The 13526-nt window shown below is 46.5% G+C and overlaps 1 long non-coding RNA gene and 1 other non-coding gene across 2 annotated transcripts; both read right to left on the bottom strand.

The window, feature by feature from the left end:
- Positions 1-576: 576 nt before the first annotated feature.
- LOC143707665 (uncharacterized) lies at positions 577-1223 on the bottom strand. The gene is made up of 3 exons (XR_013193193.1): positions 1153-1223; positions 786-1000; positions 577-700 (listed from the first exon to the last, which is right to left on the bottom strand). It is a non-coding gene; the product is annotated as an uncharacterized LOC143707665 (long non-coding RNA).
- Positions 1224-5525: 4302 nt separating this feature from the next.
- trnav-cac (transfer RNA valine (anticodon CAC)) lies at positions 5526-5598 on the bottom strand. The gene has a single exon. It is a non-coding gene; the product is annotated as a tRNA-Val (tRNA).
- Positions 5599-13526: the final 7928 nt, after the last annotated feature.

The raw sequence follows: 13526 nt of genomic DNA, 5'->3' as shown, positions 1-13526 counted from the left end.
TGGTTGGGCAGATATTGTGTTTTGCGGTAGGTGGTATGCCATACGGAACCGTTGCCACTGAAACTGCATATTAACGCACCAGTGGGGCTCGACAGCCTTAGTCAAACGGGTTGGCGCGTATGGTTGGGTTGCGGAGAGATTGTGAGATTGTGGTTAGGTCTCAGCAGCAAGAGGGAAGTAGAGGTCAGTAAGCTGGGCTGAGTTGAGTGGGGGACGGAGGGGGGTGACTCTGGGACGCCAGAGTCACTGTCGAGCCCTCTTGAGGTGTCGTGGGCTAGTCGACGAAACACTGAGGACGGAAGGTGCCCACTTGAAGACCCTAGAGATGTTCCCTACTCCGCTCAATCCAGAGGGTTGTTATGGGGGACCGCACTGTGGTTGCAGCCGTTGTGTGTGCTGACGCGCAATACACTGTATTAACACCAGACAGAGATTCACGTCACTAGATGGAAAGAAGCGTAAATGGATGGAGAAGCATAGGTTACTGTAAAGCTACGTCTTAGTTGGTGATTATCTTGGCGAAAGCAGAGTACAAATCAGCATGAAGTTTTAACATCTACTCTCGTGTAATGGAAATCAGGAAACCTTGAGTGTTTCTGGAATGTGAGTTGAGGCTGTGGTATTAATTTTGCTGCTGGGATTTCTTTCAGGCCTGTGGCGAACATCAGAATGTCCTGCAAGGACATCCCTGACCCTTCCTCTGTGGGGGTTGGGAGTAAAGAAACACATTGAGATTTATCATCCATTTGTGAACTTCACTTCAAACAACATACAGAAAATTATACCTTTTACAGCGATTAAGTAGTCCAGCCAGTAGCCAAGCACTCTCTCCTCCTCATGGCGATTTGAGCTACCAGTTGGGCTCATTTCTGGACGGAACAGTGACTCTACACTCTCGGCTGTCAGGTCTTCCGCACTGTAACACATGTAGGGCAGGAAAATGGAGGGATGCTGTTCCAGAGCGTTGAAAAAGTTGAGGGTAGCCAGGCCATCCTTGAACCTATTACCGGGTTGGGTTGTGGGTGAGGGGAAGAGGCAGATCATGGTAAGTTCTTAATGCTATTGCCAGTAGGACTCACATTTGTTAGACACTCATTTGAGTTTCATTCAAATTCTCGTTTGAATTCTTACAAAGTAGTCAGAGTGACCTACCTCTGGAAGGAAACATGGTTGCGGTGGGTGAAGTACCACTGGATGTAACCATCCACAACTTTTTCCTTATCCTCCAGTGTCCTCAGGCATTATAGCATCCTGCTGTCTGAAGCATGTTGGAGTGCTTATCTGCGAGTTCCACGAGTTCTTCCAGTGTCCTAGCATTCTTAATCTAGAGTAAAATAAAAACACTGTCTGTACACTCTAAAAAATGTTGGGTTATTTTGTGTACCCAATAACATTTCTTCTGGTGAGAAAATCCTGCACAACAGCTCTGTACTTTCATGTCAAGTTATAATATTTTGTCTATGATATAATGCACTTGTTTAAAGATTAATCCATTGTTCTTTCTGTTTTATGTAAAGACACTCTTGGAGATGTTGCTTTAAAAACCCTGCCAGCTATCCTTCCTCCATTGCCACACAAAACAGGCTGCAAGATGGCTCGGCCCTCTTACCATGAGGCAAAACAAGCATTTGTTGATTTACAGCCTGTAGGTACATCATTTATGACAACACATTTGGGGTAATATTTGATCCATTTGTGCATATTTACCATTTAAAATTTCTATTTAAAGGTTGGAACAAACATCATCAAGTATTTGGAGGCGGAGGAGCAACGGAGGCAATTCCCTCATGTCCTGCAGCTTGGGGACAAATTCAACTGCTCACAAGCCTTCGTCATTGTGGGAGGAACGGCACTAGAGCAAGACAGCCTTTTACAAGCTGTGGATACATGCTTTAAATTATTTTATGTTTTAGACATTGAGTATCCAACGCCTGCGGCAGCTGTTTGGCAGTTGCTACAACACACAATATTTCACGAGTTCACACTTACATACAATTAAAGGGAATAAAGTATAATGCGTATTTGGCGTGCTGTACGGGGGGAAGGCTCCGAGCTCGGAATTCGGCCCGAACCCAGAGTACTCCCCCCTGTATGTAAAGTGGTTTAGGACTAGAAGAGTGGAGAAGGGGTGGTGGAGGGACGCTGCTAAACTGTCAGAGAAATGAGGTGAGAGTGCTGAGTCTATATATACACGTTTTAATCATGATTGCTGAGTGCTCTCCACCCGTGTTAATTATCTGAACGTGCTTCTCCCGAACTTTGTTAATAAAACATCATATTCTGTGCCAGGAGGAGTTCCATCAACTCATTGTCGCCTACTTAGGCAGTTTATAATTGGATAAGCTGGACAAGCTTTGGTTTGTTTTGTTTGTGTATTTGTATTCCATGTTTCTTAGAACTTAAAACATAATTGTAATTAAATTAATTTTAGCATTCTGTGGCAGGAGCTGTTCCCTCAACACACTGTCGCCTTATGAGGCAGTTTATAATTGCATTACTTCTATTTATTTATTTATTTATTTATTTATTGAAAGAATTTCTTATTTTAAGGAAGTAAATGAAAGCAATTGCAAACAATAACTTAATGAAAATGTTTACAACTTGTAATGTTTACAACTGTTTATTTGTGTTTTTGTGATCCATGTTTCTTAGAACTTAAAACATAACTCTAAATTAATTAATTTTAACATTAATATTCTGTGCCTGGAGGTGTTCCCTTCAACACATTGCCTTATGAGGCAGTTTATAATTGCATTACTTTTTTTATTTTATTTATTGAAACACTTGCAACAATAACTTTTGAATGCAATGTCTAATTGGATGTAAATAAAGCATTGTTAATATACTTAAGTTGTGAGTGAGTGAGTTATTTTCATGGAAATAATAGTAATTATAATTAATATTAATAATAGTTTGATTAAAGCATTTTGGCCAAATAACCCAACAGATTCGTTTTTTGAAACCCAATTTATTGGGTAAAACTAGTTACCTAATTTATTGGGTTAAAATAACCCAACAATAGGTCGGTGCTATATCAACCCACCATTGGGTTAGCTGTTGGGTCGATTTTAACCCAACTTTTTTAAGTGAGTATTGGTTGGAATTTAGACTACATATTAGTGACAAAGCATGGAAGTCACTGGTTTTATTCCAATATCACACTGGTTTTTGAAGCTACTGGGGTGTCCAAATTGTTGATTGTTCATCAAAATATAAAAAAAAAAAATTCTTGAATATTCTTAGAAACACATAATTACAGTTACCTCAAGGAGAACATTCCTGACTTCAGTATCAGGTATATCCTCAATTGGTGCCTCAATGGTCTTAACTTTACCAACCAGGTACTGGTAGAAGCTTGGGGAAAAGCATCGAGGCCCTGGACCACCATGTACAATGGAGACAGCAACCATTCTTCCAACATGGAAATACTCATCACCTTCTGCAGCTAACAATGGCAATGTTCCACGGTTAGTTCAAATTGATTTATAATACTGTCAAAATTTGACAAAAAGTGAATTACCTTTGCTATCAAATGACAGGTATTTGCCATCTTCTTTGCCTTCAAAAAATCGACTGGTTTTAATGGCGTCCATCAAGAGTGTCAGAAATTCCCGTGTAGGCCCTCCTGTGTCCACAGCCTCCTCTGTTTGCCCGATGTCATCAGTGAATTTGACCAAAAGGCTACAGGTGGGGTCCAATGAGGAACGTTTGAATCCCCTCAGAGCACCATCCCAGACATTAGCACGGTTTATATTTAACCTGCTACAGCTTTTTGTGTTAATGTTGTATGACAGATTTGACAGAACGTCTGCAGCCGTCAGTCCAATATCTGCGTCTCTGCAACACAAGAAAGAGAAACATTAACACTGCCTTTTATTTGGATAATTAAAATATAAATATTTTATGGTCCCATTATAGTGAGAACACCATATGTGTGTGATGAAATGTGATGGGCATAAGCATTAAGCACACATTGCAAGCTTTCAATAATTTCTGCCAGATTTTGTTTCGGTTTAGGGGTAAGTAAAAAAATATATACAATTTGAATATTTGCTTTAATAATTGTATGGCAACAGAAACCATGTAAAATGCCAAATGTAGCTTGAACTATGTAATATATCTGAGGAAACAAACAAAAAAACAACAACAAAGGTTGACAGCATTATTTCTATCAAAGTACCTGTCTTCCTCCTGAAAATTGTCTACGTCCTCAACATCAGAGCAACTGCTGTCAATGACAACTGGTGCATAGATCTTGGTATATGTGCTGTGGATTAAAGGAACAATGAAATACTAAAACAAGATGGTTGTGAAATTACAGTAAAAAGTGTTATACTTGGTACTGTAATGCATTACATTCAGCAGTCAATATTTCATGCTAAACCCAGAGCCAAAAGTATTAGTGCAATGAACGAACAATTTGAATCCATTGTGACTTACTTGTAGAAGTCACATGATGTGGTGTTTTTGGGTCCTGGTCCTGCTCCATTGGCCTGTTTATGAAAGTAGAGATAACACCAAACAAATTAACAATAATTACATCATTAACATAAACTTAATAACATTACAGAATAATACATACTTGCCCATCAGATGGCCTGGACACTGTTGGTGGACATTGTTTTGGTAAACTAAAACAAACAAATAATTTGAATAATTTAATTTAAATCATAATATAGATATTTGTTAATATGATTTAAAGAGCACAACATGCTCGATCTATTCCTTCTCGCAATTGAAAGAAAAAATAAATGAATGCTGTGAAATACGTGGATAATCAAAAACCACTAGCACAGGTCTCAAATTAGCGGGAGAAACTTACATTTTCAGTGGAAGGCTAGCAAATGCCTCATCATCGGATTCTGAAGAGGAGTCATCTCCATGACCTTGGAAAGAGAAAATGATGCATCATTATTAGGCTAGGTATATGCAAAATATATGGCAATTTTACAACCAGCTCAAATTAAATTAAGAACTCACTTAATTACCAACCATTATCAATTATTATTATTATTATTTTACATACATGTACTTCAATACTTACTCGAATCCTGAAGGGGGCAGATGTACAGTACGATCCTCTGGTAAGACTTTCCAATGGCCTCTTTATAATGTTCAAGGACAAAGGGTTTGTCTGTGCCTGGTTTTGTATCGAATTGCAGCATTTATATTTAACATGCCTCCACTTGTTTCCGCCCAGTTTTGAACTGAAGACCTTTGCGTGTAAAGCGAACGTGATAACCACTGCACTACAGAAACTTGATTTGGACGTCAGTCCCACTGCTTCTAGCGTACGCTTGTTCAAAAGCGACTGAAACTATAGACTGCCCAGTGTTTTTAACATGGCAAAATGCTGCTAATTTTGTTGGCAGACCGAACATTTTATATTACTGTACAGGAAACCTCAATGGTCATTTGTTTTATTTTTGTCCTTTTCTAAAGAGATTAAACCACAAACATCCCTGCAAGTGTACTGACCTGCTCAACAGAAAATCGCATACAAAATTTTTGCAAAAACCACCCACAGTTTCCGCCCAGTTTCGAACTGGGGACCTTTCGCGTGTGAGGCGAACGTGATAACCACTTCACTACGGAAACACATCTTCAGGTTGCAGACATAAATCTTTAGGTGCACGCTTTTTAAAAAGCATATAAAGCAGTGGTCTCAAACTCAATTCCTGGAGGGCCAGAGCTCTGCACAGTTTTGCTCCAACCCTAATCAAGCACACCTGATTCAGCTAATCAAGGTCTTCAGGATTGCTAGAAACTTCCTTGCAGGTGTGAGTTTGAGCTGGTTGGAGCTAAACTGTGCAGAGCTGTGGCCCTCCAGGAATTGAGTTTGAGACCACTGATATAAAGGAAATGAGCGCTTCACCCACCTAGTGTGGCAAACAGTTTAAATTTTCTGTCAGAATCCAACCACTGTTTCTGCTCGGTTTCGAACCGAGGACCTTTCGCCCTTTAGGCCACCGGGTTAGGGAAGGGGACCCCCGCGCGACGCCCCCTAGGTGATTTTTCGGGGACCGGCCAACGGCGCCGACGAAATCCGGCCCCCTCGCCCGCGATCCGGGCATCGGCCACAGGGGGGCGACTCGCCGACCGCCCTCAGTCGATTCGACAGGCGCCGAACAGGTTGCGGGTGGGCGTCCACGGAGCGCACGCGCGTCCCCCTGACCGCCCTTTCGCGAAATTCCCTGACCGCACCCACCGACCACGGAGCGCCCGTCCGTCCCACCTGTGACCTGCGAACAGCCCCCTGGCCACGCCCACTGACACGAACAGCCTATTCGTCCCACCGACCGCCTGTGTGACCACGAACGGCCTTTTCGCCCACGGCCAACCTGGGTGACGGCCCCTGGCCCCGCCCACTGACACGAACAGCCTATTCGTCCCCCTAACCGCCTGTGTGACCACAAACGGCCTTTTCGCCCACGGCCAACCTAAGTGACGGCCCCTGGCCACGCCCACTGACACGAACAGCCTATTCGTCCCCCTAACCGCCTGTGTGACCACGAACAGCCTATTCATCCCACTGACCACCTATGTGACCACGAACGGCCTATTCATCCCACCGACCGCCCAGTGACCACGGACAGCCTATTCGTCCCACTGACAGCCTATGTGACCACGAACGGCCCGTCCGTCCACGGCCAATCTAAGTGACGGCCCGTGGCCCCGCCCAGTGACCACGGACAGCCTATTCGTCCCACTGACAGCCTGTTTGACCACGAACGGCCCGTCTGTCCACGGCCAATCTAAGTGACGGCCCGTGGCCCCGCCCAGTGACCACGGACAGCCTATTCGTCCCACTGACAGCCTGTTTGACCACGAACGGCCCGTCTGTCCACGGCCAATTTAAGTGACGGCCCGTGGCCCCGCCCAGTGACCACGGACAGCCTATTCGTCCCACTGACAGCCTGTTTGACCACGAACGGCCCGTCTGTCCACGGCCAATCTAAGTGACGGCCCGTGGCCCCGCCCAGTGACCACGGACAGCCTATTCGTCCCACTGACAGCCTGTTTGACCACGAACCGCCTATTTATCCCACTGACCGCCTGTCTGGCCACGGACAGCCTGTTCGTCCCACTGACAGCCTGCTTGACCACGAACGGCCCGTCCGTCCACGGCCAATCTAAGTGATGGCCGGTGGCCCCGCCCAGTGACCACGGACAGCCTATTCGTCCCACTGACAGCCTGTTTGACCACGAACGGCCCGTCTGTCCATGGCCAATCTAAGTGACGGCCCGTGGCCCCGCCCAGTGACCACGGACAGCCTATTCATCCCCCTAACCGCCTGTGTGACCACGAACAGCCATTTTCATCCCACTGTGCACCTATGTGACCACGGCCTATTCATCCCACTGACCGCCTGTGTGGCCACGAATGGCCTATGTGTCCCATCAGAAGAACTATGCATTATTAGACTTAAAATGGCATGTCCATGGACAGCCTATTTGGACTCTGTCAAATAAGTTACAGGTCGGCAAAGTAAGGGCCCACCTGTAACTTATTTGACGGGGTCCAAATAGGCTGTCCGTGGTCAATGCATTAATAGGTCATATTTCATAATTACAGTGGTTTTATTAGGTGAAACCTACTGTACACCACACAGGGGCCACAATACAACACACTGATGTACATTAAAGCTATCAATTATGCATAATTAGCCTAAAAATGGACTGTCCTTGAACAGCCTATTTGGACCCTGTCAAATAAGTTGCAGGTGGGCAAAGTAAGGAACCACCTGTAACTTATTTGACGGGGTCCAAATAGGCTGAGCGTGGTCAATGCATTAATAGGTCATATTTCATAATTACAGTGGTTTTATTAGGTGAAACCTAATGTACACCACACAGGGGCCACAATACTACACACTGAAGTACATTAAAGCTATCAATTATGCATAATTAGCCTAAAAATGGACTGTCCACGAACAGCCTATTTGGACCCTGTCAAATAAGTTGCAGGTGGGCAAAGTAAGGGCCCACCTGTAACTTATTTGACGGGGTCCAAATAGGCTGTCCGTTGTCAATGCATTAATAGGTCATATTTCATAATTACAGTGGTTTTATTAGGTGAAACCTACTGTACACCACACTGGGGACACAATACAACACACTGATGTACATTAAAGCTATTAATTATGCATAATTAGCCTAAAAAATTACTGTGCACGAACAGCCTATTTGGACACTGTCAAATAAGTTACAGGTGGGCAAATTAAGGGCCCACTGTAGCCTAAAACTGGACTGTCCATGAACAGCCTATTTGGACCCTGTCAAATAAGTTACAGGTGGGCAAAGTAAGGGCCCACCTGTAACTTATTTGACGGGGTCCAAATAGGCTGTCCGTGGTCAATGCATTAATAGGTCATATTTCATAATTACAGTGGTTTTATTAGGTGCAACCTACTGTACACCACACTGGGGACACAATACAACACACTGATGTACATTAAAGCTATTAATTATGCATAATTAGCCTAAATATGGACTGTCCACAGACAGCCTATTTGGACCCTGTCAAATAAGTTACAGGTGGGCAAATTAAGGGCGCACTGTAGCCTAAAAATGGACTGTCCACGAATAGCCTATTTGGACCCTGTCAAATAAGTTACAGGTGGGCAAATTAAGGGCCCACTGTAGCCTACAAATGGACTGTCCACAGACAGCCTATTTGGACCCTGTCAAATAAGTTACAGGTGGGCAAATTAAGGGCCCACTGTAGCCTAAAAATGGACTGTCCACAGACAGCCTATTTGGACCCTGTCAAATAAGTTACAAGTGGGCAAAGTATACCTGTAACTTATTTGACGGGGTCCAAATAGGCTGTCCGTGGTCAATGCATTAATTGGTCATATTTCATAATTACAGTGGTTTTATTAGGTGAAACCTGCTGTACACCACACTGGGGACACAATACGACACACTGATGTACATTAAAGCTATTAATTATGCATAATTAGCCTAAATATGGACTGTCCACGAACAGCCTATTTGGACCCTGTCAAATAAGTTACAGGTGGGATCTTTTTTATATTTTGTTGTCATGATTGATAAAAATGCATAAAAATGATTAAATATCAATTTTAGGTTCATCTTTGGGCCCCCCTGAGCAATTAGCAGCCTTCAGAACCCCGAAATTCCACTGTCCACGAACAGCCTAAATTTTTGAATGGGATAAGTTGCAGGTGGGACGTCCAGATCTCAGCCTCTGGACACAATTTGGAGCTGAAACCTGAAACAGGGCCCACCTGTAACTTATTTGACGGGGTCCAAATAGGCTGTCCGTGGTCAATGCATTAATAGGTCATATCTCATAATTACAATGGTTTTATGTCGTCAAACCTACTGTAAACCACACTGGGGACACAATACAGCACACTGATGTACATTAAAGCTATTAATTATGCATAATTAGTCTAAATATGGACTGTCCATGAACAGCCTATTCGGACCCTGTCGAATAAGCTACAGGTGGGATGCTGTTTTTAACTTAGACATTTTCAGCGGGTGAATCCCCGTAATGATTAGGCGATTTTATCACATGTGGTGAAGTCCCACCTGCAACTTATTTGACGGGGTCCAAATATGCTGTCCGTGGTCAATGCATTTACAGCTCATATTTCATAATTACAGTGGTTTTATGAGGTGAAACCTACTGTACACCACACAGGGGACACAATACAACACACTGATGTACATTAAAGCTAATAATTATGCATAATTAGCCTAAAAATGGACTGTCCACGGACAGCATTTAGGGCACCCGTCAAATAGGTTACAGATGGAATGCTGTTTTTGACTGTAACAAACTTAACGGGGTACTACGGACCCCAGTCTTTGCGGACCGTCTGAGGGGACCCTGAGGGGCCACAGATTTCAAATCGGAGCCATTCGGAGCTATTGGGACCGTTGCGTGGGGATGTCCACCAAACGCCTATGAAAATGAATGGGATAAGTTGCACGTGTCAGTGGCTCCCGCGCGGCCCCCGGGGGTCCGAGGGGCCCCAAACTCTACAAAAAGTTGCGTCACGTGGCCCTCTGCGACAGACAGAGCAGGCTAGGTCGAGACATGCCAAGTTTATTTTTAGCTATTTTTTATGCACCTCTCTGTCTCCCATTGATCTCTATGGGAGCATGTGTCTGCAAGGGTTAATTCAGCAGTTAGGATTAGACGGCCTACTTGTTCCAACTTATGTGCAACTTATTCCATGGGGTTGTTGGTGGCCAATTAGCGCGAAAAAAGGTCAGAGGGACGCGGAACTCTAGAACCCGTCCCCGGGGCCCGTGACGAGACCCACGTGTCGGTTTCGGGCCGATCGGGCGTTTCCTTCAAAGCGTTTGGCTGAAACACATACTTAGAACCGATCTAGAACCACCAAGCCCGTGATCTAGAACCGGGGGCCCCCGGACCACAGCCGTGCCGAATTTGGGGCCGCTGCGACCTTTCGACCCCTTTTGGCCCCTGTTTTTTTGACGTCCCACGTGCAACTTATTCCATGGGGCTGTTGGTGGCCAATTAGCGTGAAAAAAGTTCACAGGGACGCGGAACTCTAGAACCCGTCCCAGGGGCCCGTAACGAGACGCATACGTCAGTTTCGGGCCGATCGGACCTTTCTGTCCACCCTTCACCGAGCACATGGTCCAATTAATGGCAGCCCTCTTGCACACACAGAAAGACATATGCTCAGTAGAACCAAAAGTGAGGAGATTTTTGAACAAAAAAATGATACACTTGGAACCGATCTAGAACCCTGCGATCCGGGATCTAGAACCGGGGGCCCCTCGACTACCAGGGCGGCGAATTTGGAGGCGGTGCAACCTTTCGACCCCTGTATTTCCGCCCTCCCACGTGCAACTTATTCAGTTTAAACTTCACAGTCGCTGCCAGGTCAAGGTGGGCTTTTTTCGGCCAAACGAGCAGTTTTGGGATGGAACTCTAGAACCCGTCCCCGGGGCCCGTGAAGGGACGCATATGTCAGTTTCGGGCCGATCGGGCGTTTCCTTCGAACCGTTTTGCTGAAACACATACTTAGAACCCATCTAGAACCACCAAACTCGTGATCTAGACCCGGGGGCCCCCGGACTACCGCCGTGCCGAATTTGGGGCCGCTGCGACCTTTCGACCCTTTTGGCCCCTGTTTATTTGACGTCCCACGTGCAACTTATTCCCTGGGGCTGTTGGTGGCCAATTAGCGCGAAAAAAGGTCAGAGGGACGCGGAACTCTAGAACCCGTCCCAGGGGCCCGTGACGGGACGCATACGTCAGTTTCGGGCCGATCGGACCTTTCTGAAACACGTCCACCAAACACCTGTGGAAATGAATGGGATAAGTCACACGTGTCAGTGGCCCCTGTACGGCCCCCGGAGGTCCCACGGGCCCTAAACACTGCGTGCCGGGGCCCCTCAGGCCCCCGAACGACATATCAGGTGGACGAGTCTCTAGAGCTCAGGGCTAATTTTTTCTCCACATTTGTTCAAGTTTCTCTTCAAATGCCACTTGCACTCATAGTCAGCTCATAGACTGGCATTCCCTCTTGAAGGGTCAAACTGAAAACACACTCGGAACCGATCTAGAACCACCAAACCCGGGATCTAGAACCGGGGGCCCCCGAACACCCACCGCGTCGAGTTTGGGGCCGCTGCGACCTTTCGACCCCTTTTGGCCCCTGTTTTTTTGACGTCCCACGTGCAACTTATTCCATGGGGCTGTTGGTGGCCAATTAGCGCGAAAAAAGGTCAGAGGGACGCGGAACTCTAGAACCCGTCCCAGGGGCCCGTGACGGGACGTACGTGTCAGTTTCGGGCCGATCGGACCTTTCTGTCCACCCTTCACCGAGCACATGGTCCAATTAATGGCAGCCCTCTTGCACACACAGAAAGAAATATGCTCAGTAGAACCAAAGCGAGGAGATTTTTGCACAAAAAAATTATACACTTGGAACCGATCTAGAACCCTGCGATCCGGGATCTAGAACCGGGGGCCCCTCGACTACCAGGGCGGCGAATTTGGAGGCGGTGCGACCTTTCAAGCCCTGTATTTCCGGCCGCCCACGTGCAACTTGTTCAGTTCAAACTTCACAGGCGCTTCCAGGTCAAGGGGGTGTTTTTTGGCCAAACGAGCAGCTTTGGACAGGGAACTCTAGAACCCGTCCCAGGGGCCCGTGACGGGACGCATACGTCAGTTTCGGGCCGATCGGGCGTTTCCTTCTAACCGTTTTGCTGAAACACATACTTGGAACCGATCTAGAACCATCAAACCCGTGATCTAGAACCGGGGGCCCCCGGACCACCGCCGCGCCGAATTTGGGGCCGCTGCGACCTTTCGACCCGTTTTGGCCCCTGTTTTTTTGACGTCCCACGTGCAACTTGTTCCCTGGGGCTGTTGGTGGCCAATTAGCGCGAAAAAAGCTCAGAGGGACGCGGAACTCTAGAACCCGTCCCAGGGGCCCGTGACGGGACGTACGTGTCAATTTCGGGCCAATCGGACCACCGTCCACCAAGTACCTGTGAAATCGCATTGAATAAGTTGCACGTGTCACTGAACCTCGTTCGGCCCCTTGAGGTGCTAGGGGCCCGAAACTTCTTGGAAAGCTGCGTCACTCGGCCCCGGAAAGCACACAGAGAGGGGAACGTCTAGTCGCACAAAAAAAATACTTGTTGCCCAATGTCCACAGAACACCTATGAAAATCAATGGGATAAGTTGTACGTGGGACGCTTTGCCGTTTGGCCCCCGGGGGCCCTGGCGGCCCCAAACTTAATCTGCCTACTGTCACTGGGGCCCAGAAAGACCCTGGGGGATGGAGAAAGCTGAACCATGTGTGGATCAGGCCGAACCACCGAAACGCACACTTGGGAACCACGTAGAACCTTGAAACTAAGGATCTCGCCCCGGGGCCCGCTGGGCTACCCTCACGCCAAATTTCGAGGCCCTGTGACTTTTCGGCTCAGAGTTAGAGACACAGTGAATTGAGACAAAAAACGGGTGGTTAGGGGTCAAAATAGGCACTTTGTGGTACTGAGGATGACTATGGTGAAGTTTAGGTGGTTAGGGGACCCCACAGGCACTTCGTGGCAATGGAGAAGAAAATAGGTGGTTAGGGGTCAAAATATGCACTTCGTGGTACTGAGGAAGACTATGGTGAAGTTTAGGTGGTTAGGGGACCCCATAGGCACTTTGTGGCAATGAAGAAGAAAATAGGTGGTTAGGGGTCAAAATAGGCACTTCGTGGTACTGAGGAAGACTATGGTGAAGTTTAGGTGGTTAGGGGACCCCATAGGCACTTCGTGGCAATGAAGAAGAAAATAGGTGGTTAGGGGTCAAAATAGGCACTTCGTGGTACTGAGGAAGACTATGGTGAAGTTTAGGTGGTTAGGGGACCCCATAGGCACTTCGTGGCAATGAAGAAGAAAATAGGTGGTTAGGGGTCAAAATAGGCACTTCGTGGTACTGAGGAAGACTATGGTGAAGTTTAGGTGGTTAGGGGACCCCATAGGCACTTCGTGGCAATGAAGAAGAAAA

Source organism: Siphateles boraxobius, unplaced genomic scaffold, assembly GCF_051911475.1.
Source record: "Siphateles boraxobius isolate OS27281-9 unplaced genomic scaffold, OSU_SipBor_1 42, whole genome shotgun sequence".
In the NCBI taxonomy this organism is placed as follows: Eukaryota; Metazoa; Chordata; class Actinopteri; order Cypriniformes; family Leuciscidae; genus Siphateles; species Siphateles boraxobius.
Note: the sequence above shows the minus strand (reverse complement) of the source record. Positions and strands in the feature narration are given on the sequence as shown.